Below are 22649 nucleotides of genomic sequence, written 5' to 3' on the forward strand. Positions count from 1 at the left end.
TACTCGTCATTTCTACATTCCGGGTAACCCAGGCTTCACTCTAGGGCGTTGCTCCGCCAAATCGAATAGTTAGGTCCTTAGAAGTCAACGCCCGAAGCATAAAATAGAAAATATATAGAACAGTTTTTCCATTGTATAAAACGAATAATTGCAACCAGTGTGAAAGTTATGGCCATTTCTACGTTCCCGGCAACTTAGGCTTCACTCTAGGTCGTTGCTCCACCACATCGAGTTGTTAGGGATTTAGAAGTCAACGCCAGAAGCATAAAATATAACATAAATACAACAGTTCTTCCACCGTATAACAGGAATAATTGCAACCAGTGTGAAAGATATGGTCATTTCACGTTCCGGTCAACCTAGGCTTCATTCTAGGGCGTTGGTCCACCAGGTCCAATCCCTGGGGCCTACGAAGTCAACGCCAGAAGTACCAAATACAAAATAAATACAACAGTCTTTGCATCGTATAAAACGTATAATTGCAACCAGTGTGAAAGTAATGGCCACTTCTACGTTCCGGGCCACCTAGGCTTCACCCTAGGGCGTTGCTCTACCAGATCGAATAGTTAGGGCCTAAGAAGTCAACGCCAGAAGCATAAAATACGATATATGTACAACAGTTTTTCCATCGTATATCACGAATAATTGCAACCAGTGTGAAAGTAATGGCCACCTCTACGTTCCGGCCATCCTAGACTTAACTCTGAGGTATCGCTCCACCAGATCGAATACATAGGGCCTTAGAAGTCAACGCCAGAAGCATAAAGTACAATAAAAATCGAACAGCATGTTCATCTTATAACAGGAATAATTGCAACCAGTGTGAAAGTAATGGACATTTCTACGTTTCAGGCAACCTAGGCTTCACTCTAGGGCGTTGCTCCACCACATCGAATAGCTGCGGCCTTAGAAGTCAACGCCAGAAGCATAAAATACAATAAAAATCCAACAGTTTTCCATCGTATAACAGGAATAATTCCAAACAGTGTGAAGGTAATGGTCATTTCTACGCTCACGTCAACCTAGGCTTCACTCTAGGGCGTTGCTCCACCACATCGAATAGTTAGGGCCTTAAAAGTCAACGCCAGAAGCATAAAATACAATATAAATACAACAGTTTTTCCATCGTATAACAGGAATAATTGCAACCAGTGTGAAAGTGATGGTCATTTCCACGTTCCGGGCCACCTAGGCTTCACTATAGGGCGTTGGTCCACCAGATCCAATAGTTAGGGCCTAAGAAGTCAACGCCAGAAGCACCAAATACAAAATAAATACAACAGTTTTTCCTTCGTATAAAACGAATAATTGCAACCAGTGTGAAAGTAATGGTCATATCTACGTTCCGGGCAATCTAGGCTTGAATCTATGGCGTTGCTCCACCAGATCGAAGAGGTAGGGCCATAGAAGTCAATGCCCGAAGCATAAAATACGTTAAAGGTATAACAGTTTTTCCATCGTATAACAGGAGTAATTGCAACCAGTGTGAAAGTAATGGTCGTATCTACGTTCCGGGCAATCTAGGCTTGACTCTAGGGCGTTGCTCCACCAGATCGAAGAGGTAGGGCCATAGAAGTCAATGCCCGAAGCATAAAATAGGATATAAATACAACAGTTTTTCCATCGTATACCGGGAATAATTGCAACAAGTGTGAAAGTGATGGTCATTTCCACGTTCCGGGCCACCTAGGCTTCACTCTATGGCGTTGGTCCACCAGATCCAATAGTTAGGGCCTAAGAAGACAACGCCAGAAGCATAAAATACGATAAAGATATAACAGTTTTTCCATCGTATAACAGGAGTAATTGCAACAAGTGTGAAAGTGACGGTCATTTCTACGTACCGGGCAACCTAGGATTCACTCTAGGGCGTTGCTCCACCAGATCCAATAGTTAGGGCCTAAGAAGTCAACGCCAGAAGCACCAAATACAAAATAAATACAACAGTTTTTCCTTCGTATAAAACGAATAATTGCAACCAGTGTGAAAGTAATGGTCATATCTACGTTCCGGGCAATCTAGGCTTGAATCTATGGCGTTGCTCCACCAGATCGAAGAGGTAGGGCCATAGAAGTCAATGCCTGAAGCATAAAATACGTTAAAGGTATAACAGTTTTTCCATCGTATAACAGGAGTAATTGCAACCAGTGTGAAAGTAATGGTCGTATCTACGTTCCGGGCAATCTAGGCTTGACTCTAGGGCGTTGCTCCACCAGATCGAAGAGGTAGGGCCATAGAAGTCAATGCCCGAAGCATAAAATAGGATATAAATACAACAGTTTTTCCATCGTATACCGGGAATAATTGCAACAAGTGTGAAAGTGATGGTCATTTACACGTTCCGGGCCACCTAGGCTTCACTCTATGGCGTTGGTCCACCAGATCCAATAGTTAGGGCCTAAGAAGACAACGCCAGAAGCATAAAATACGATAAAGATATAACATTTTTTCCATCGTATAACAGGAGTAATTGCAACAAGTGTGAAAGTGACGGTCATTTCTACGTACCGGGCAACCTAGGATTCACTCTAGGGCGTTGCACCACCACATCGAATAGTTAGGGCCTTAGAAGTGAATGCCAGATGCATAAAATACAATATAAATAGAACAGTCTTTCCATTGTATAAAACGAATAATTCCAACCAGTGTGAAAGTTATGGTCATTTCTACGTTCCGGGCAACCTCGGCTTGACTCCAGGTCGTTGCTCCACCACATCGAATAGTTAGGGCCTTAGAGATCAACGCCCGAAGCATAAAATACAATAAAGATACAATAGTTTTTCCATCGTATAAAATGAATAATTGCAAACAGTGTGAAGGTACTGGTCATTTCTACATTCCGGGTAACCTAGGCTTCACCCTAGGGCGTTCCTCCGCCAGATCGAATAGCTAGGGCCTTAGAAGTCAACGCCAGAAGCATAAAGGACAATAAAAATGCAACAGCTTTTCCATCGTATAAAAGGGATAATTGCAACCAGTGTGAAAGTAATGGTCATTCCTACGTTCCGGGCAACCTAGGCTTCACTCTAGGGCGTTGCTCCACCATATCGAATAGCTACGGCCTTAGAAGTCAACGCCAGAAACATAAAATACAATATCAGTACAACAGTTTTTCCATCGTATAAAATGAATAATTGCAAGCAGTGTGAAAGTAATGGTCATTTCTACGTTCCGGGCAACCTAGGCATCACTCTAGGGCGTTGGTCCACCAGATCCAATAGTTGGTGCCTAAGAAGTCAACGCGAGAAGCACCAAATACAAAATAAATACAACAGTTTTTCCATCGTAAAAAACGAATAATTGCAACCAGTGTGAAAGTAATGGTCATTTCTACGGCCCGGGCAAGTTAGGCTTCACTCTATGGCGTTATTCCACCAGATCGAACAGCTACGTCCTTAGAAGTCAACGCCAGAAGCATAAAATGCAATATAAATGCAACAGATCTTCCATCGTATAAAATGAATAGTTGCAATCTCTGCGAAAATGGTGTATCTTTGCTACGTTCCGTGCAACCTAGGCTTGACTCTAGGGCGTTGCACCACCAGATCGAATAGGTAGGGCCATAGAAGTCAATGCCCGAAGAAAAGAATACAATATAAATACAACAGCTTTTCCATCGTATAAAATGAATAATTGCAAACAGTGTGAAAGTAATGGTCATTTCTACGGCTCGGGCAACTGAGGCTTCACACTATGGCGTTGTTCCACCAGATCGAATAGCTACGGCCTTAGAAGTCAACGCCAGAAGCATAAAATAGAATAAAAATCCAACAGTTTTTCCATCGTATAAAAGGAATAATTGCAAACAGTGTGAAGGTAATGGTCATTTCTACGCTCCGGTCAACCTAGGCTTCACTCTAGGGCGTTGCTCCCCCACATCGAATAGTTAGGGCCTTAAAAGACAATGCCAGAAGAACAAAATACAATATAAATACAACAGTTTTTTCATCGTATAAAATGAATAATTGCAAACAGTGTGAAAGTAATGGTCATTTCTACTTTCCGGGAAACCAAGGCTTCACTCTAGGGCGTTGCTCCACCACATCGAATAGTTAGGGCCTTAACAGTCAATGCCAGAAGAATAAAATACAATATAAATGCAACAGCTTTTCCATCGTATAAAATGAATAATTGCATAAAGTGTGAAAGAATGGTCATTTCTACGTTCGGCGCAACCTAGGCTTCACTCTAGGGCGTTGCTCCAGCACATCGAATAGTTAGGGCCTTAGAAGTCAGCTCCAGAAGCATAAAATACAATATAAATACAACAGCTTTTTCATCGTATAAAATGACTGATTGCAAACAGTGTGAAAGTTATGGTCATTTCTACGTTCCGGCCAATCTAGCCTTAACTCCAGGGCGTTGCTGCACCAGATCGAATAGTTAGGGGCTTTGAATACAACGCCAGAAGCATAAAACACAATAAAAATGCAACAGTTTTTCCATCGTATAACAGGAAAGCTGCAATCAGTGTGAATGTACTGGTCATTCCTATGTTCCGCGTATCCTAGGCTTCACTCTAGGGCGTTGCTCCGCCAGATCGAGTAGCTAGGGACTTAGAATTCAACGCCAGAAGAATAAAATACAACACAAGTACAACAGTTTTTCCATCGTATAAAATGTATAATTGCAAGCAGTGTGAAGGTAACGGTCATTTCTACGTTCCGGATAACCTAGGCTTCACTCAAGAGCGCTGCACCACCAGTTCGAATAGTTAGCGCCTTAGAAGTCAACGCCCGAAGCATAAAATACAATAAAAATACAACAGTCTTCCATCGTATAAAATGTATAATTGCAAGCAATGTGAAGGTAATGGTCATTTCTGCGTTCCGGGCAACCTAGGCTTCACTCTAGAGCGTTGCGCCACCGGATCGAATAGTTAGGGCTTTAGAAGTCAACGCCGAAGCATAAAATACAAAATAAATAGGACAGTTTTCCATTGTATAAATCGAATAATTGCAACCAGTGTGAAAGTTGTGGTCATTTCTACGCACCGCGCAACCTAGGCTTAACACTAGGGCGTTGCTCCACCAGGTCGAATAGTTCGGGACTTAGAATTTAACGCCAGAAGCATAAAATACAATAAAAACGCAACAGTTTTTCCATCGTATAACAGGAATAATTGCAACCAGTGTGAAAGTACAGGTCATTTCTACGTTCCGGGCAACCTAGGTTTCGCTCTAGGGCGTTGCTCCACCTGATCGAATAGTTAGGGCCTAAGAAGTCAACGCCAGAAGCATAAAATACGATGTATGTACAACAGTTTTACCATCGTATAAAATGAATAATCGAAAACAGTGTGAAGGTAATTGTCATTTCTACGTTCCGAGCAACCTAGGCTTCTCTCTAGGGCGTTGTTCCACCAGATCGAATAGTTAGGGCCGTAGAAGTCAACGCCCGAAGCATAAAATACAAAATAAATAGAACAGTTTTTCCATTGTATAAATCGAATAATTGAAACCAGTGTGAAAGTTATGGTCATTTCTACGTTCCAGGCAACCTAGGCTTCACTACAGGGCGGTGCTCCACCAGATCAAATAGTTAGGGCCTAAGAAGTCAACGCCAGAAGCATAAAATACAAAATTAATACAACAGTTCTTCCATCGTATAAAACGAATAATTGCAACCAGTATGAAAGTTATGGTCATTTCCACGTTCCGGGCAACCTAGGCTTCACCATAGGGCGTTGCTCCACCTGATCGAATAGCTACGGCCTGAGAAGTCAGCTCCAGAAGCATAAAATACAATATAAATACAACAGCTTTTCCATCATATAAAATGACTGATTGCAAACAGTGTGAAAGTTATGGTCATTTCTACGTTCGGGCAACCTAGACTTAACTCCAGGGCGTTGCTGCACCAGATCGAATAGTTAGGGGCTTTGAATACAACGCCAGAAGCATAAAACACAATAAAAATGCAACAGTTTTTCCATCGTATAACAGGAAAGCTGCAGTCAGTGTGAATGTACTGGACATTTCTATGTTCCGCGTATCCTAGGCTTCACTCTAGGGCGTTGCTCCGCCAGATCGAGTAGCTAGGGACTTACAATTCAACGCCAGAAGAATAAAATACAACACAAGTACAACAGTTTTTCCATCGTATAAAATGTATAATTGCAAGCAGTGTGAAGGTAACGGTCATTTCTACGTTCCGGCTAACCTAGGCTTCACTCGAGAGCGTTGGTCCACCAGATCCAATAGTTAGGCCCTAAGAAGTCAACGCCAGAAGCACCAAATACAAAATAAATACAACAGTTTTTCCTTCGTATAAAACGAATAATTGCAACCAGTGTGAAAGTAATGGTCATATCTACGTTCCGGGCAATCTAGGCTTGAATCTACAGCGTTGCTCCACCAGATCGAAGAGGTAGGGCCATAGAAGTCAATGCCCGAGGCATAAAATACGATAAAAGTATAACAGTTTTTCCATCGTATAACAGGAGTAATTGCAACAAGTGTGAAAGTCATGGTCATTTCTACGTTGCGGGCAACCTAGGCTTCACTCTAGGGCGTTGTTCCACCAGATCGTATAGTTAGGGCCTAAGAAGTCAACGCCTGAAGCATAAAATACAATATAAATACAATAGTTTTTCCATCGTCTAAAACGAATAATTGCAACCAGTGCGAAAGTGGTCGCCATTTCTACGTTCCGGGCCACCTAGGCTTCACTATAGGGCGTTGCTCCACCAGATCGAATAGTTAGGGCATTAGAAGTCAACGCCCGAAGCATTAAATACAAAATTAATAGAACAGTTTTTCCATTGCAGAAAACGAATAATTGCAACCAGTGTGAAAGCGATGGCCATTTCCACGTCCCGGGCAACCTAGGCACCACTCTAGGGCGTTGGTCCACCAGATCGAACAGCTAGGGACTTAGAATTCAACGCCAGAAGAATTAAATACAATATAAGTACATCAGTTTTTCCATCGTATAAAATGAATAATAGCTTACAGTGTGAAAGTAATGGTCATTTCTACGTTCCGGACAACCTAGGCTTCACTCTAGGGCGTAGCTCCACCACATCGAATGGCTACGGCCTTAGAAGTAAACGCCTGAAGCCTAAAATAGAAGAAAAGTACCACAGTTTTTCCATCGTATAACAGGAATAATTGCAAACAGTGTGAAGGTAATGGTCATTTCTACGCTCCGGTAAACCTAGGCTTCACTCTAGGGCGTTGCTCCACCACATCCAATAGTTAGGGCCTTAAAAGTCAATGACAGATGAATAAAATACAATATAAATACAACAGTCTTTCCATCGTATAAAACGAATAATTGCAACCAGTGTGAAAGTAATGGTCATATCTACGTTCCGGGCAATCTAGGCTTGAATCTAGAGCGTTGCTCCACCAGATCGAAGAGGTAGGGCCATAGAAGTCAATGCCCGAAGCATAAAATACAATAAAGATATAACAGTTTTTCCATAGTATAAAATGAGTAATTGCAGCAAGTGTGATAGTGATGGTCATTTCTACGTTCCGGGCAACCTATTCTTCACTCTAGGGCGTTGCTCCACCAGATTGAATAGTTAGGGCCTTAGAAGTCAACGCCAGAAGCATAAAATATAATATAAATGCAACAGTTTTTCCATCGTATAACAGGAATGATTGCAACCAGTGTGAAAGTAGTTGTCATTTCTACGTTCCGGACAACCTAGGTTTCGCACTAGGGCGTTGCACCACCACATCGAATAGTTAGGGCCTTAGAAGTGAATGCCAGATGCATAAAATACAATATAAATAGAACAGTCTTTCCATTGTATAAAACGAATAATTCCAACCAGTGAGAAAGTTATGGTCATTTCTACGTTCCGGGCAACCTCGGCTTGACTCCAGGTCGTTGCTCCACCACATCGAATAGTTAGGGCCTTAGAGATCAACGCCCGAAGCATAAAATACAATAAAGATACAATAGTTTTTCCATCGTATAAAATGAATAATTGCAAACAGTGTGAAGGTACTGGTCATTTCTACATTCCGGGTAACCTAGGCTTCACTCTATGGCGTTATTCCACCAGATCGAACAGCTACGTCCTAAGAAGTCAATGCCAGAAGCATAAAATGCAATATAAATGCAACAGATCTTCCATCGTATAAAATGAATAGTTGCAATCTCTGCGAAAATGGTGTATCTTTGCTACGTTCCGTGCAACCTAGGCTTGACTCTAGGGCGTTGCACCACCAGATCGAAGAGGTAGGGCCATAGAAGTCAACGCCAGAAACATAAAATACAATAAAAATCCAACAGTTTTTCCATTGTATAACAGGAATAATTCCAAACACTGTGAAGGTAATGGTCATTTCTACGCTCCCGTCAACCTAGGCTTCACTCTAGGGCGTTGCTCCACCACATCGAATAGTTAGGGCCTTAAAAGTCAACGCCAGAAGCATAAAATACAATGTAAATGCAACAATTTTTCCATCGTATACCGGGAATAATTGCAACCAGTGTGAAAGTGATGGTCATTTCCACGTTCCGGGCCACCTAGGCTTCACTCTAGGGCGTTGGTCCACCAGATCCAATAGTTAGGGCCTAAGAAGTCAACGCCAGAAGCACCAAATACAAAATAAATACAACAGTTTTTCCATCGTGTAAAACGAATAATTGCAACCAGTGTGAAAGTAATGGTCACATCTACGTTCCGGGCAATCTAGGCTTGAATCTAGGGCGTTGCTCCACCAGATCGAAGAGGTAGGGCCATAGAAGTCAACGCCCAAAGCATAAAATACGATAAAAGTATAACAGTTTTTCCATCGTATAACAGGAGTAATTGCAACAAGTGTGAAAGTGATGGTCATTTCTACGTTCCGGGCAACCTAGGCTTCACTCTAAGGCGTTGTTCCACCAGATCGAAGAGGCAGGGCCATAGAAGTCAATGCCCGAAGCATAAAATACGATAAAGATATAACAGTTTTTCCATCGTATAACAGGAGTAATTGCAACAAGTGTGAAAGTGATGGTCATTTCTACGTTCCAAGCAACCTAGGCTTCACTCTAGGGCGTTGCTCCACCAGATCGAATAGTTAGGGCCTTAGAAGTCAACGCCCGAAGCATAAAATACAATATAAATACAACAGTTTTTCCATCGTATACCGGGAATAATTGCAACCAGTGTGAAAGTGATGGTCATTTCCACGTTCCGGGCCACCTAGTCTTCACTCTAGGGCGTTGGTCCACCAGATCCATTAGTTAGGGCCTAAGAAGTCAACGCCAGAAGCACCAAATACAAAATAAATACAGCAGTTTTTCCATCGTATAAAACGAATAATTGCAACCAGTGCGAAAGTAATGGTCATTTCTACGTTTCGGGCAACCTAGGCTTCGCTCCAGGGCGTTGCACCAACAGATCGAATAGCTAGGGCCTTAGACGTCAGCGCCCGAAGCATAAAATCCAACAAAGATGCATCGGCTTTTACATCGTATAACAGGAGTAATTGCAACCAGTGTGAAGGTAATGGTCTTTTCCATGTTCCGCGCATCCTAGGCTTCACTCCAGGGCGTTGCTCCACCACATCGAATGGTTAGGGCCTTAAAAGTCAACGCCAGAAGCATAAAATACAATATAAATACAACAGTTTTTCCGTCGTATACCGGGAATAATTGCAACCAGTGTGAAAGTGATGGTCATTTCTACGTTCCGGGTAACCTAGGCTTCTTTCTAGGGCGTTGGTCCACCAGATTCAATAGTTAGGGCCTTAGAAGTCAACGCCCGCAGCATAAAATACAAAATAAATAGAACAGTTTTTCCATTGTATAGAACGAATAATTGCAACCAGTGTGAAAGTAATGCTCATTTCTGCGTTCCGGGCAACCTAGGCTTGACTCTAGGGAGGTGCTCCACCAGATTGAATAGTTAGGGCCTTAGAAGTCAACCCCCGAAGCATACAATACAAAATTAATAGAACAGCTTTTCCATTGTATAAAATGAATAATTGCAACCAGTGTGAAAGTTATGGTCATTTCTACGTTCCAAGCAACCTAGGCTTCACTCTAGGGCGTTGCTCCACCAGATCGAATAGTTAGGGCCTTAGAAGTCAACGCCCGAAGCATTAAATACAAAATTAATAGAACAGTTTTTCCATTGCAGAAAACGAATAATTGCAACCAGTGTGAAAGCGATGGCCATTTCCACGTCCCGGGCAACCTAGGCACCACTCTAGGGCGTTGGTCCACCAGATCGAACAGCTAGGGACTTAGAATTCAACGCCAGAAGAATTAAATACAATATAAGTACATCAGTTTTTCCATCGTATAAAATGAATAATAGCTTACAGTGTGAAAGTAATGGTCATTTCTACGTTCCGGACAACCTAGGCTTCACTCTAGGGCGTAGCTCCACCACATCGAATGGCTACGGCCTTAGAAGTAAACGCCTGAAGCCTAAAATAGAAGAAAAGTACCACAGTTTTTCCATCGTATAACAGGAATAATTGCAAACAGTGTGAAGGTAATGGTCATTTCTACGCTCCGGTAAACCTAGGCTTCACTCTAGGGCGTTGCTCCACCACATCCAATAGTTAGGGCCTTAAAAGTCAATGCCAGATGAATAAAATACAATATAAATACAACAGTCTTTCCATCGTATAAAACGAATAATTGCAACCAGTGTGAAAGTAATGGTCATATCTACGTTCCGGGCAATCTAGGCTTGAATCTAGATCGTTGCTCCACCAGATCGAAGAGGTAGGGCCATAGAAGTCAATGCCCGAAGCATAAAATACAATAAAGATATAACAGTTTTTCCATAGTATAAAATGAGTAATTGCAACAAGTGTGATAGTGATGGTCATTTCTACGTTCCGGGCAACCTATTCTTCACTCTAGGGCGTTGCTCCACCAGATTGAATAGTTAGGGCCTTAGAAGTCAACGCCAGAAGCATAAAATATAATATAAATGCAACAGTTTTTCCATCGTATAACAGGAACAATTGCAACCAGTGTGAAAGTGATGGTCATTTCTACGTTCCGGGCAACCTAGGCTTCACTCTAGGGCGTTGCTCCACCAGATCGAATAGTTAGGGCCTTAGAAGTCAACGCCCGAAGCATAAAATACAAAATAAATACAACAGTTTTTCCATCGTATAAAACGAATAATTGCAACCAGTGTGAAAGTAATGGTCACTTCTACGTTCCGGGTATCCTAGACTTAACCCTGAGGCATCGCTCCACCAGATCGAATACATAGGGCCTTAGAAGTCACCGCCAGAAGCATAAAGTACAATAAAAATCCAACAGTTTGTTCATCGTATAACAGGAATGATTGCAACCAGTGTGAAAGTAATTGTCATTTCTACGTTCCGGACAACCTAGGTTTCGCACTAGGGCGTTGCACCACCACATCGAATAGTTAGGGCCTTAGAAGTGAATGCCAGATGCATAAAATACAATATAAATAGAACAGTCTTTCCATTGTATAAAACGAATAATTCCAACCAGTGTGAAAGTTATGGTCATTTCTACGTTCCGGGCAACCTCGGCTTGACTCCAGGTCGTTGCTCCACCACATCGAATAGTTAGGGCCTTAGAGATCAACGCCCGAAGCATAAAATACAATAAAGATACAATAGTTTTTCCATCGTATAAAATGAATAATTGCAAACAGTGTGAAGGTACTGGTCATTTCTACATTCCGGGTAACCTAGGCTTCACTCTATGGCGTTATTCCACCAGATCGAACAGCTACGTCCTAAGAAGTCAACGCCAGAAGCATAAAATGCAATATAAATGCAACAGATCTTCCATCGTATAAAATGAATAGTTGCAATCTCTGCGAAAATGGTGTATCTTTGCTACGTTCCGTGCAACCTAGGCTTGACTCTAGGGCGTTGCACCACCAGATCGAATAGGTAGGGCCATAGAAGTCAATGCCCGAAGAAAAGAATACAATATAAATATAACAGCTTTTCCATCGTATAAAATGAATAATTGCAAACAGTGTGAAAGTAATGGTCATTTCTACGGCTCGGGCAACTGAGGCTTCACACTATGGCGTTGTTCCACCAGATCGAATAGCTACGGCCTTAGAAGTCAACGCCAGAAGCATAAAATACAATATAAATACAACAGTTTTTCCATCGTATAAAATGAATAATTGCAAACAATCTGAAAGTGATGGTCATTTCTAAGTTCGTGGCAACCTAGGCTTCACTCTAGGGCTTTGCTCAACCAGATCGAATAGCTAGGGCCTTAGAAGTCAACGCCAGAAGCATAAAATAGAATAAAAATCCAACAGTTTTTCCATCGTATAAAAGGAATAATTGCAAACAGTGTGAAGGTAATGGTCATTTCTACGCTCCGGTCAACCTAGGCTTCACTCTAGGGCGTTGCTCCCCCACATCGAATAGTTAGGGCCTTAAAAGACAATGCCAGAAGAACAAAATACAATATAAATACAACAGTTTTTTCATCGTATAAAATGAATAATTGCAAACAGTGTGAATGTAATGGTCATTTCTACTTTCCGGGAAACCAAGGCTTCACTCTAGGGCGTTGCTCCACCACATCGAATAGTTAGGGCCTTAAAAGTCAATGCCAGAAGAATAAAATACAATATAAATGCAACAGCTTTTCCATCGTATAAAATGAATAACTGCATAAAGTGTGAAAGAATGGTCATTTCTACGTTCGGCGCAACCCAGGCTTCACTCTAGGGCGTTGCTCCAGCACATCGAATAGTTAGGGGCTTAAAAGTCAATGCCAGAAGAATAAAATAAAATATAAATGCAACAGACTTTCCATCGTATAAAATAAATAATTGCAAACAGTGTGAAAGTAATCATCATTTCTACGTTCCGGGCAACCTACGCTTCACTCTAGGGCATTGCTCCAACAGACCGAATAGCTAGGGACTTAGAATTCAACGCAAGAAGCATAGAATACCGTATAAATACAACAGTTTTTCCATCGTATAAAACGAATAATAGCACCAGTGTGAAAGTTATTGTCATTTCTACGTTCCGGGCAACCTACGCTTCACTCTACGGCGTTGCTCCACCAGATCGAATAGTTAGGGCCTTAGAAGTCAACGCCGGAAGCATGGAATACAATAAAAATGCAACAGTTTTTCCATCGTATGACAGGAATAATTGCAAACAGTGTGAAGGTAATGGTCATTTCTACGCTCCGGTAAACCTAGGCTTCACTCTAGGGCGTTGCTCCACCACATCCAATAGTTAGGGTCTTAAAAGTCAATGCCAGATGAATAAAATACAATATAAATACAACAGTTTTTCCATCGTATAGAAAGAATAATTGCAAACAGTGTGAAAGCAATGGTCATTTCTACGTTCCGGGCAACCTAGGCTTCACTGTAGCTCGTTGCTCCAACAGATCGAATAGCTAGAGACATAGAATTCAACGCCAGATGCATAACATACAATAAAAATCCAACAGTTTTTCCATCGAATAAAAGGAATAATTGCAACCAGTGTGGAACTAATGGCCATTTCAACGTTACGTGCATCCTAGACTTAACTCTGAGGCAATGCTCCACCACATCGAATAGATAGGGCCTTAGAAGTCAACGCCAGAAGCCTAAAGTACAATAAAAATCCATCAGTTTTTCTATCGTATAACAGGAATAATTGCAACCAGAGTGAAAGTGATGGTCATTTCTACGTTCCGGGCGGCCTAGGCTACACTGCAGGGCATTGCTCCACCAGATCGAATCGCTAGGGCCTTAGAAGTCAACGCCCGAAGCATAAAATACAAAATTAATAGAACAGTTTTTCCATTGTATAAAACGAATAGTTGCAACCAGAGTGAAACTTATGGTCATTTCAACGTTCCGTGCAACACAGGCTGCACTCTAGGGTGTTGCTCCACCACATCGATTAGCTACGGCCTTAGAAGTCAACGCCAGAAGCATAAAATACAATATAAATACAACAGTTTTTCCATCGTATACAATTAATGATTGCAAACATTGTGAAAGTAACGGCCATTTCTACGTTCCGGGCAACCTAGGCTTCACTGTAGGGCGATGCTCCACCGGATCGAATATATAGGGCCTAAGAAGTCAACGCCAGAAGCATAAAATACAATAAAAATACAAGAGTTTTTCCATCGTATAGCATGAATAATTGCAACCGTAGTGAAAGTAATGGTCATTTCTACGTTTCGGGCAACCTAGGCTTCTCTCTAGGGCGTTGCTCCACCAGATCGAATAGCTAGGGCCTTAGAAGTCAACGCCAGAAGCATAAAATACAGTATAAATACAACAGTTTTTCCATCGTATAAAGCGAATAAGTGCAACCAGTATGAAAGTTATGGTCATTTCTACGTTCCCGGCAACCTAGGCTACACCCTAGGTCGTTGATCCACCAGATACAATAGTTAGGACCTAAGAAGTCCACGCCAGAAGCATAAAATACAAAATAAATACAACATTTTTTCCATCGTATAACAGGAATAATTGTAACCAGTGTGAAAGTAGTGGTCATTGCTACGTTCCGTGCAACCCAGGCTCCACTCTAGGGCGTTGCTCCACCAAATCGAATAGCTAGGGCCTTAGAAGTCAACGCCCGAAGCATAAAATGCAATATAAAAACAACAGTTTTGCCATCATATAAAACGAATAATAGCAACCAGTGTGAAAGTGATGGGCATTTCTACGTTCCGGGAAACCTAGGCCTCACTCTAGGGCGGCGTTCCACCAGATCGAATAGTTAGGGCCCAAGAAGTCAACGCCAGAAGCATAAAATACGATATAAGTACAACAGTTTTTCCATCATATAAAGCGGATAATTGCAACCAGTGTGAAAGTGATGGTCATATCTACGTTCCAGGCAATCTAGGCTTGAATCTAGGGCGTTGCTCCACCAGATCGGAGAGGTAGGGCCTTAGAAGCCAACGCCAGGAGCATCAAATGCAAAATAAATACAACAGTCTTTCCGTCGTAAAACAGTAATAATTGCGCACAGTGTGAAAGAAATGGCTATTTCTACATCCAGCGCAACATAGTTTTCACTCTAGGGCGTGCTCCACCGGATCGAATAGTTAGGGGCTTAGAAAACAAGGCCAGACGCATCAAATACAATAAAAATACAACAGGCTTTCCATTGTTCAAAACGAATAATTGCAACCAGTGTGAAACGTATGGTCATTTCTATGTTCCGGGCAACCTAGTCTTAACTCCAGGGCATTGGTCCACCAGATCCAATAGTTAGGGCCTGAGAAGTCAACGCCTGAAGCATAAAATAAAATAAAAATAGAGCAGTTATTCCATCGTATAACGGGAATAATTACAACCAATTTGAAAGATATGGTCATTTCTACGTTCCGGGCAACCTAGTCTTCGCCCTAGGGCGTTGGTCCACCACATCCAATAGTTAGGGCTTAAGAAGTCAACGCCAGAAACATAAAATACAATATAATTACAACAGTTTTTCCTTCGTATAGCATGAATAATTGCAACCAGTGTGAACGTAGTGGTCATTTCTGCGTTCCGGGCAACCTAGGCTTGAGTCTAGGGCGGTGCTCCACCAGATCGAATAGTTGGGGCCTTAGAAGTCAACCCCCGAAGCATAAAATACAATATAAATACAACAGTTCTTCCATCGTATAACAGGAATAATTGCAAACAGTACGAAAGTGATGGTCATTTCTACGTTCCTGGCAACCTACGCTTCAGTCTAGGGCGTTGGTCCACCAGATCCAATAGTGAGGGCCTTAGAAGTCAACGCCCGAAGCATAAAATACAAAATTAATAGAACAGCTTTTCCATTGTATAAAATGAATAATTGCAACCAGTGTGAAAGTTATGGTCATTTCTACATTTCGTGCAACCTAGGTTCTGCTCCAGGGCGTTGCTCCACCACATCGAATAATTAGGGCCTTAGAAGTCAACACCAGAAGCATAAAATACAGTTTAAATACAACAGTTCTTCCATCGTATAAAACGAATAATTGCAAACAGTGTGAAAGTGATGGTCATTTCTACGTTCCTGGCAACCTACGCTTCAGTCTAGGGCGTTGTTCCACCAAATCGAATAGCTAGGGCCTTAGAAGTCAACGCCCGAAGCATAAAATACAAAATTAATAGAACAGCTTTTCCATTGTATAAAATGAATAATTGCAACCAGTATGAAAGTTATGGTCATTTCTACGTTCCGGGCAACCTAGGATTTACTCTAGGGCGTTGCTCCACCAGATCGAATAGTTAGGGCCTTAGAAGTCAACGCCCGAAGCATAAAATACAACATTAATAGAACAGCTTTTCCATTGTATAAAACGAATAATTGCAACCAGTGTGAAAGTTTTGGTCTTTTCTACGTTCCGTGCAACCTAGGCTTCACTCCAGGGCATTGCTCCACCACATCGAATAGTTAGGGCCTTAGAAGTCAACGCCAGAAGCATAAATTACAGTTTAAATACAACAGTTTTTCCATCGTATAAAACGAATAATTGCTACCTGTACGAAAGTTATGGTCATTTCAACGTACGAGGCAACCTAGGCTTCACTCTAGGGCGTTGCTCCACCAGATCGAAGAGGTAAGGCCATACAAGTCAATGCCCGAAGCATAAAATACAATAAAAATACAATAGTTTTTCCATCGTACAACAGGAATAATTGCAACCAGAGTGAAGGTGATGGATATTTCTACGATCCGGGCAACCTAGGATTCACTCTAGGGCGTTGCTCCACCAGATCGAATAGTTAGGGCCATAGAAGTCAACGCCCGAAGCATAAAATGCGATAAAGGTATAACAGCTTTTCCATCGTATAACAGGAGTAATTGCAACCAGTATGAAAGTTATGGTCATTTCAATGTACGGGGCAACCTAGGCTTCACTCTAGGGCGTTGCTCCACCAGATCGAAGAGGTAGGGCCATAGAAGTCAAGGCCCGAAGCATAAAATACGTTAAAGATATAACAGTTTTTCCATCGTATAACAGGAGTAATTGCAACCAGTGTGAAAGTAATGGTCATGTCTACGTTCCGTGCAATCTAGGCTTGACTCTAGGGCGTTGCTCCACCAGATCGAAGAGGTAGGGCCATAGAAGTCAATGCCCGAAGCATAAAATGCAATTTAGATATAACAGTTTTTCCATAGTATAAAATGAGTAATTGCAACAAGTGTGATAGTGATGGTCATTTCTACGTTCCGTGCAACCTAGGCTTCACTCTAGCCCGTCGCCCCACCAGGTCGGATAGTTAAGGCCGTAGAAAACAACTCTAGACACATAAAATACAATAAATATACAACAGTTTTTCCATAGTATGAAAAGAATAATTGCAACCAGTGTGAAAGTAATGGTCATTTCTACGTTTCGGGCAACATAGGCTTCACTCCTGGACGTTGCCGCGCGAGATCGAATAGCTAGGACCTTAGATGTCAACGCCAGAAGCATAAAATACAGTAAAAGTACAACAGTTTTTCCATCGTATAGCATGAATAATTGCAACCAGTGTGAAAGTAATGGTCATTTCCACGTTTCGGGCAACCTAGGATACACTCTAGGGCGTTGCTCCACCAGTTCGAAGAGGTAGGGCCATAGAAATCAATGCCCGAAGCATAAAATACGATAAAGATATAACAGTTTTTCCATCGTATAAAATGAGTAATTGCAACAAGTGTGATAGTGATGGTCATTTCTACGTTCCGTGCTTCCTAGGCTTCACTCTAGGGCGTAGCTCCACCACATCGAATGGCAACGGCCTTAGAAGTAAACGCCTGAAGCCTAAAATACAAGAAAAATACCACAGTTTTTCCATCGTATAACAGGAATAATTGCATCAACTGTGAAGATAATGGTCATTTCTACGTTCCGGGCAACCTAGGCTTCGCTCCAGGGCGTTGTTCCACCAGATCCAATAGTTAGGGCCTAAGAAGTCACCGCCAGAAGCACCAAATACAAAATAAATACAACAGTTTTTCCATCGTATAAAACGAATAATTGCATCCAGTGTGAAAGTAACGGCCACTTCTACGTTCCGGGCAACCTAGGCTTCACCCTAGGGCGTTGCTCTACCAGATCGAATAGTTAGGGCCTAAGAAGTCAACGCCAGAAGCATAAAATACGATATATGTACAACAGTTTTTCTATAGTATATCACGAATAATTGCAACCAGTGGGAAAGTAGTGCTCACTCCTACGTTCCGGGCATCCTAGACTTAACTCTGAGGCATCGATCCACCAGATCGAATTCATAGGGCCTTAGAAGTGAACGCCCGAAGCATAAAATACTATATAAATAAACAGTTTTTCCATCGTATACAATGAATAATAGCAAACATTGTGATAGTAACGGTCATTTCAGCGTTCCGGGCAACCTAGTCTTGACTCTAGGGCGTTTGTCCACCAGATCGAATAGCTAGGACCTTAGAAGTCAACGCCAGAAGCATAAAATACAATAAAAATACAACAGGTTTTCAATCGTAAAGCATGAATAATTGCCACCAGTGTGAAGGCAATGGCCAGTTGTACATTCCGGACAACCTAGGCTTCCGTTTAGGGCGTTGGTCCACCAGATCCAATAGTTAGGGCCTAAGAAGTCAACGCAGAAGCATAAAATACACAATAGATACAACAGTTTTTCCATCGTATACAAAGAATAATTCCAACCAGTGTGATAGTAATGGTCATTACTACGTTCCGGGCAACCTAGGCCTCGCTCTAGGGCGTTGCTCCACCAGATCGGATAGTTAGGGACTTAGAAATCAACGCCAGAAGCATAAAACACGATATACGTACAACAGTTTTTCCGTCGCACGACAGGAATAATTGCAACCAGAGTGAAGGTGATGGATATTTCTGCGTTCCGGGCAACCTAGGATACACTCTAGGGCGTCGCTTCACCAGATCCAAGAGGTAGGGCCATAGAAATCAATGCCCGAAGCATAAAATAGGATAAAGATATAACAGTTTTTCCATCGTATAAAATGAGTAATTGCAACAACTGTGATAGTGATGGTCATTTCTACGTTCCGTGCAACCTAGGCTTGACTCTAGACCGTCGCCCCACCAGGTCGGATAGTTAAGGCCTTAGAAAACAACTCTAGACACATAAAATACAATAAATATACAAGAGTTTTTCCATCGTATGAAAAGAATAATTGCAACCAGTGTGAAAGTAATGGTCATTTCTACGTTTCGGGCAACATAGGCTTCACTCTTGGACGTTGCCTCACGAGATCGAATAGTTAGGGTCTTACAAGTCAACGCCCGAAGCATTAAACACAAAATTAATAGAACAGTTTTTCCATTGCATAAAACGAATAATTGCAACCAGTGTGAAAGTTATGGTCATTTCTACGTTCCGGGCAACCTAGGCTTCACTCTAGTGCGCTGCTGCGCCATATCGAATAGCTAGGGCATTAGAAGTCAACGCCAGAAGCATAAAATACAATCTAAATACAACAGCTTTTCCATCGTATAAAATGAATAATTGCAAACAGTGTGAAAGTAATGGTCATTTCTACGTTCCGGGCAACCTAGGCTTCACTCTAGGACGTTGCTCCACCATATCGAATAGTTAGGGCCCAAGAACTTAACGCCAGAATCGTAAAGTACAATAAAAATACAACAGTTTTTCCATCGTATAAAGCGGATAATTGCAAACAGTGTGAAAGTTGTGGTCATTTCTATGTTCCGAGCAACCTAGGCTTCACTCTAGGGCTTTGCTCCACCAGATCGAATAGCTAGGGCCTTAGAAGTCAACGTCAGAAGCATAAAATACAATAAAAATCCAACTGTTTTTCCATCGCATAAAAGGAAGGATTGCAAACAGTGTGAAGGTAATGGTCATTTCTACGCTCCGGTCAACCTAGGCTTCACTCTGGGGCGTTGCTCCCCCACATCGAATAGTTAGGGCCTTAAAAGACAATGCTAGAAGAACAAAATACAATATAAATACAACAGTTTTTCCATCGTATAAAATGAATAATTGCAAACAGTGTGAAAGTTGTGGTCATTTCTACGTTCCGAGCAACCTAGGCTTCGCTCCAGGGCGTTGCTCCAACAGATCGAATATATAGGGCCTAAGGAGTCAGCGCCAGAAGCGTAAAATACAATAAAAATACAACAGTTTTTTCATCGTATAACAGGAATAATTGCAACAATCGTGAAGGTAATGGTCATTTCTACGTTCCGGTCAACCCAGGCTTCACTGTAGGCCGTTGCTCCACCACATCGAAGAGCTACGGCCTTAGAAGTCAACGCCAGAAGCATAAAATACATTATAAATACAACAGTTCTTCCACAGTGTAACTGGAATAATTGCATCAACTGTGAAGGTAATGGTCATTTCTACGTTCCGGGCAACCTAGGCTTCAGTCCAGGCAATTGCTCCAACAGATCGAATAGTTAGGGCCTAAGGAGTCAACGCCAGAAGCGTAAAATACAATATAAATACAACAGCTTCTCCATCGTATAAAACGGATATTTGCAACCAGTGTGAAAGTAATGGTCATTTCTACGTCCCGGATAACCTAGGCTTCGTTCTAGGGCGTTGCTCCACCAGATCGAATACGTAGGGCCTTAGAAGTCAGCGCCCGATGCATGGAATACAATAAAAATGCAACAGTTTTTCCATCGTATTACAGGAATAATTGCAAACAGTGTGAAGGTAATGGTCATTTCTACGCTCCGGTAAACCTAGGCTTTACTCTAGGGCGTTGGTCCAGCACATCCAATAGTTAGCGCCTAAGAAGTCAACGCCCGAAGCACAAAATACGATATATGTACAACAGTTTTTCCATCGTTTAAAACGAATAATTGCAACCAGTGTGAAAGTAATGGACATTTCTACGGTTCGGGCAACCTAACCTTCACTCTAGGGCGTTGCTCCACCACATCGAATAGTTAGGGCCCAAGAAGTTAACGCCAGAAGCATAAAGTACAATAAAAATACAACAGCTTTTCCATCGTATAACAGGAATAATTGCAAACAGTGTGAAAGTGATGGTCATTTCTACGTTCCGGGCAACATAGGCTTCACTCTTGGACGTTGCCCCACCAGCTCGAATAGGTAGGACCTTAGAAATCAACGCCAGAAGCATAAAATACGATATACGTACAACAGTTTTTCCATCGTATAACAGGTATAATTGCAAGCAGTGTGAAAGTTGTGGTCATTTCTACGTACCGGGTAACCTAGGCTTCACTCAAGAGCGTTGCTCCACCAGTTCGAATAGTTAGCGCCTTAGAAGTCAACGCCCGAAGCATAAAATACAATAAAAATACAACAGTCTTCCATCGTATAAAATGTATAATTGCAAGCAATGTGAAGGTAATGGTCATTTCTACGTTCCGGGCAACCTAGGCTTCACTCTAGAGCGTTGCGCCACCGGATCGAATAGTTAGGGCTTTAGAAGTCAACGCCCGAAGCATAAAATACAAAATAAATAGAACAGTTTTTCCATTGTATAAATCGAATAGTTGCAACCAGTGTGAAAGTTGTGGTCATTTCTACGTACCGGGCAACCTAGGCTTAACACTAGGGCGTTGTTCCACCAGATCGAACAGCTAGGGCCTAAGAAGTCAATTGCAGAAGAATAAAATAAAATATAAATACAACAGGTTTTTCCATCGTATAAAATGAATAATTGCAAACAGTGTGAAACTATTAGTCATTACTACGTTCCGGGCAACCTAGGCTTCACTCTAGGGCGTTGCACCACCAGGTCGGATAGTTAGGGCCTTAGAAAACAACTCCAGACGCATAAAATACAATAAAAATACATCAGTTTTTCCATCGTATAACAGGAATAATTGCAACCAGAGTGAAAGTGATGGTCATTTCTACGTTCCGGGCGACCTAGGCTACACTCTAGGGCGTTGCTCCACCAGATCGAATAGCTAGGGCCTTAGAAGTCAACGCCCGAAGCACAAAATACAAAATTCATAGAACAGTTTTTCCATTGTATAAAACGAATGATTGCCACCAGAGTGAAACTTATGGTCATTTCTACGTTCCGTGCAACATAGGATGCACTCTAGGGCGTTGCTCCACCACATAGATTAGATACGGCCTTAGAAGTCAACGCCAGAAGCATAAAATACAGTATAAATACAACAGCTTTTCCATCGTCTAAAACGAATAATTGCAACCAGTGTGAAAGTAATGGCCATTTCAACGTTACGGGCATCCTAGACATAACTCTGAGGCACTGCTGCACCAGATCGAATAGATAGGGCCTTAGAAGTCAACGCAAGAAGCATACAGTACAATAAAAATCCAAAAGTTTTTACATCGTATAACAGGAATAATTGCAAACAGTGTGAAGGTAATAGTCATTTCTACGCTCCGGTCAACCCATGCTTCACTCTAGGGCGTCGCTCCACCAGATCGGATAGCTAGGGCCTTAGAAGTCAACGCCCGAAGCATAAAATACAAAATTAATAGAACAGTTTTTCCATTGTATAAAACGAATGATTGTAACCAGAGTGAATCTTATGGTCATTTCCACGTTCCGTGCAACATAGGCGGCACTCTAGGGCGTTGCTCCACCACATCGATTAGTTACGGCCTTAGAAGTCAACGCCAGAAGCATAAAATACAATATAAATACAACAGTTTTTCCATCGTATACAATTAACGATTACAAACATTGTGAAAGTAACGGTCATTTCTACGTTCCGATCAACCTAGGCCTCACTCTAGGGCGATGCTCCACCGGATCGAATATTTAGGGCCTAAGAAG

Source organism: Calliopsis andreniformis, unplaced genomic scaffold (assembly GCF_051401765.1).
Source record: "Calliopsis andreniformis isolate RMS-2024a unplaced genomic scaffold, iyCalAndr_principal scaffold0001, whole genome shotgun sequence".
NCBI classification, from domain to species: Eukaryota; Metazoa; Arthropoda; class Insecta; order Hymenoptera; family Andrenidae; genus Calliopsis; species Calliopsis andreniformis.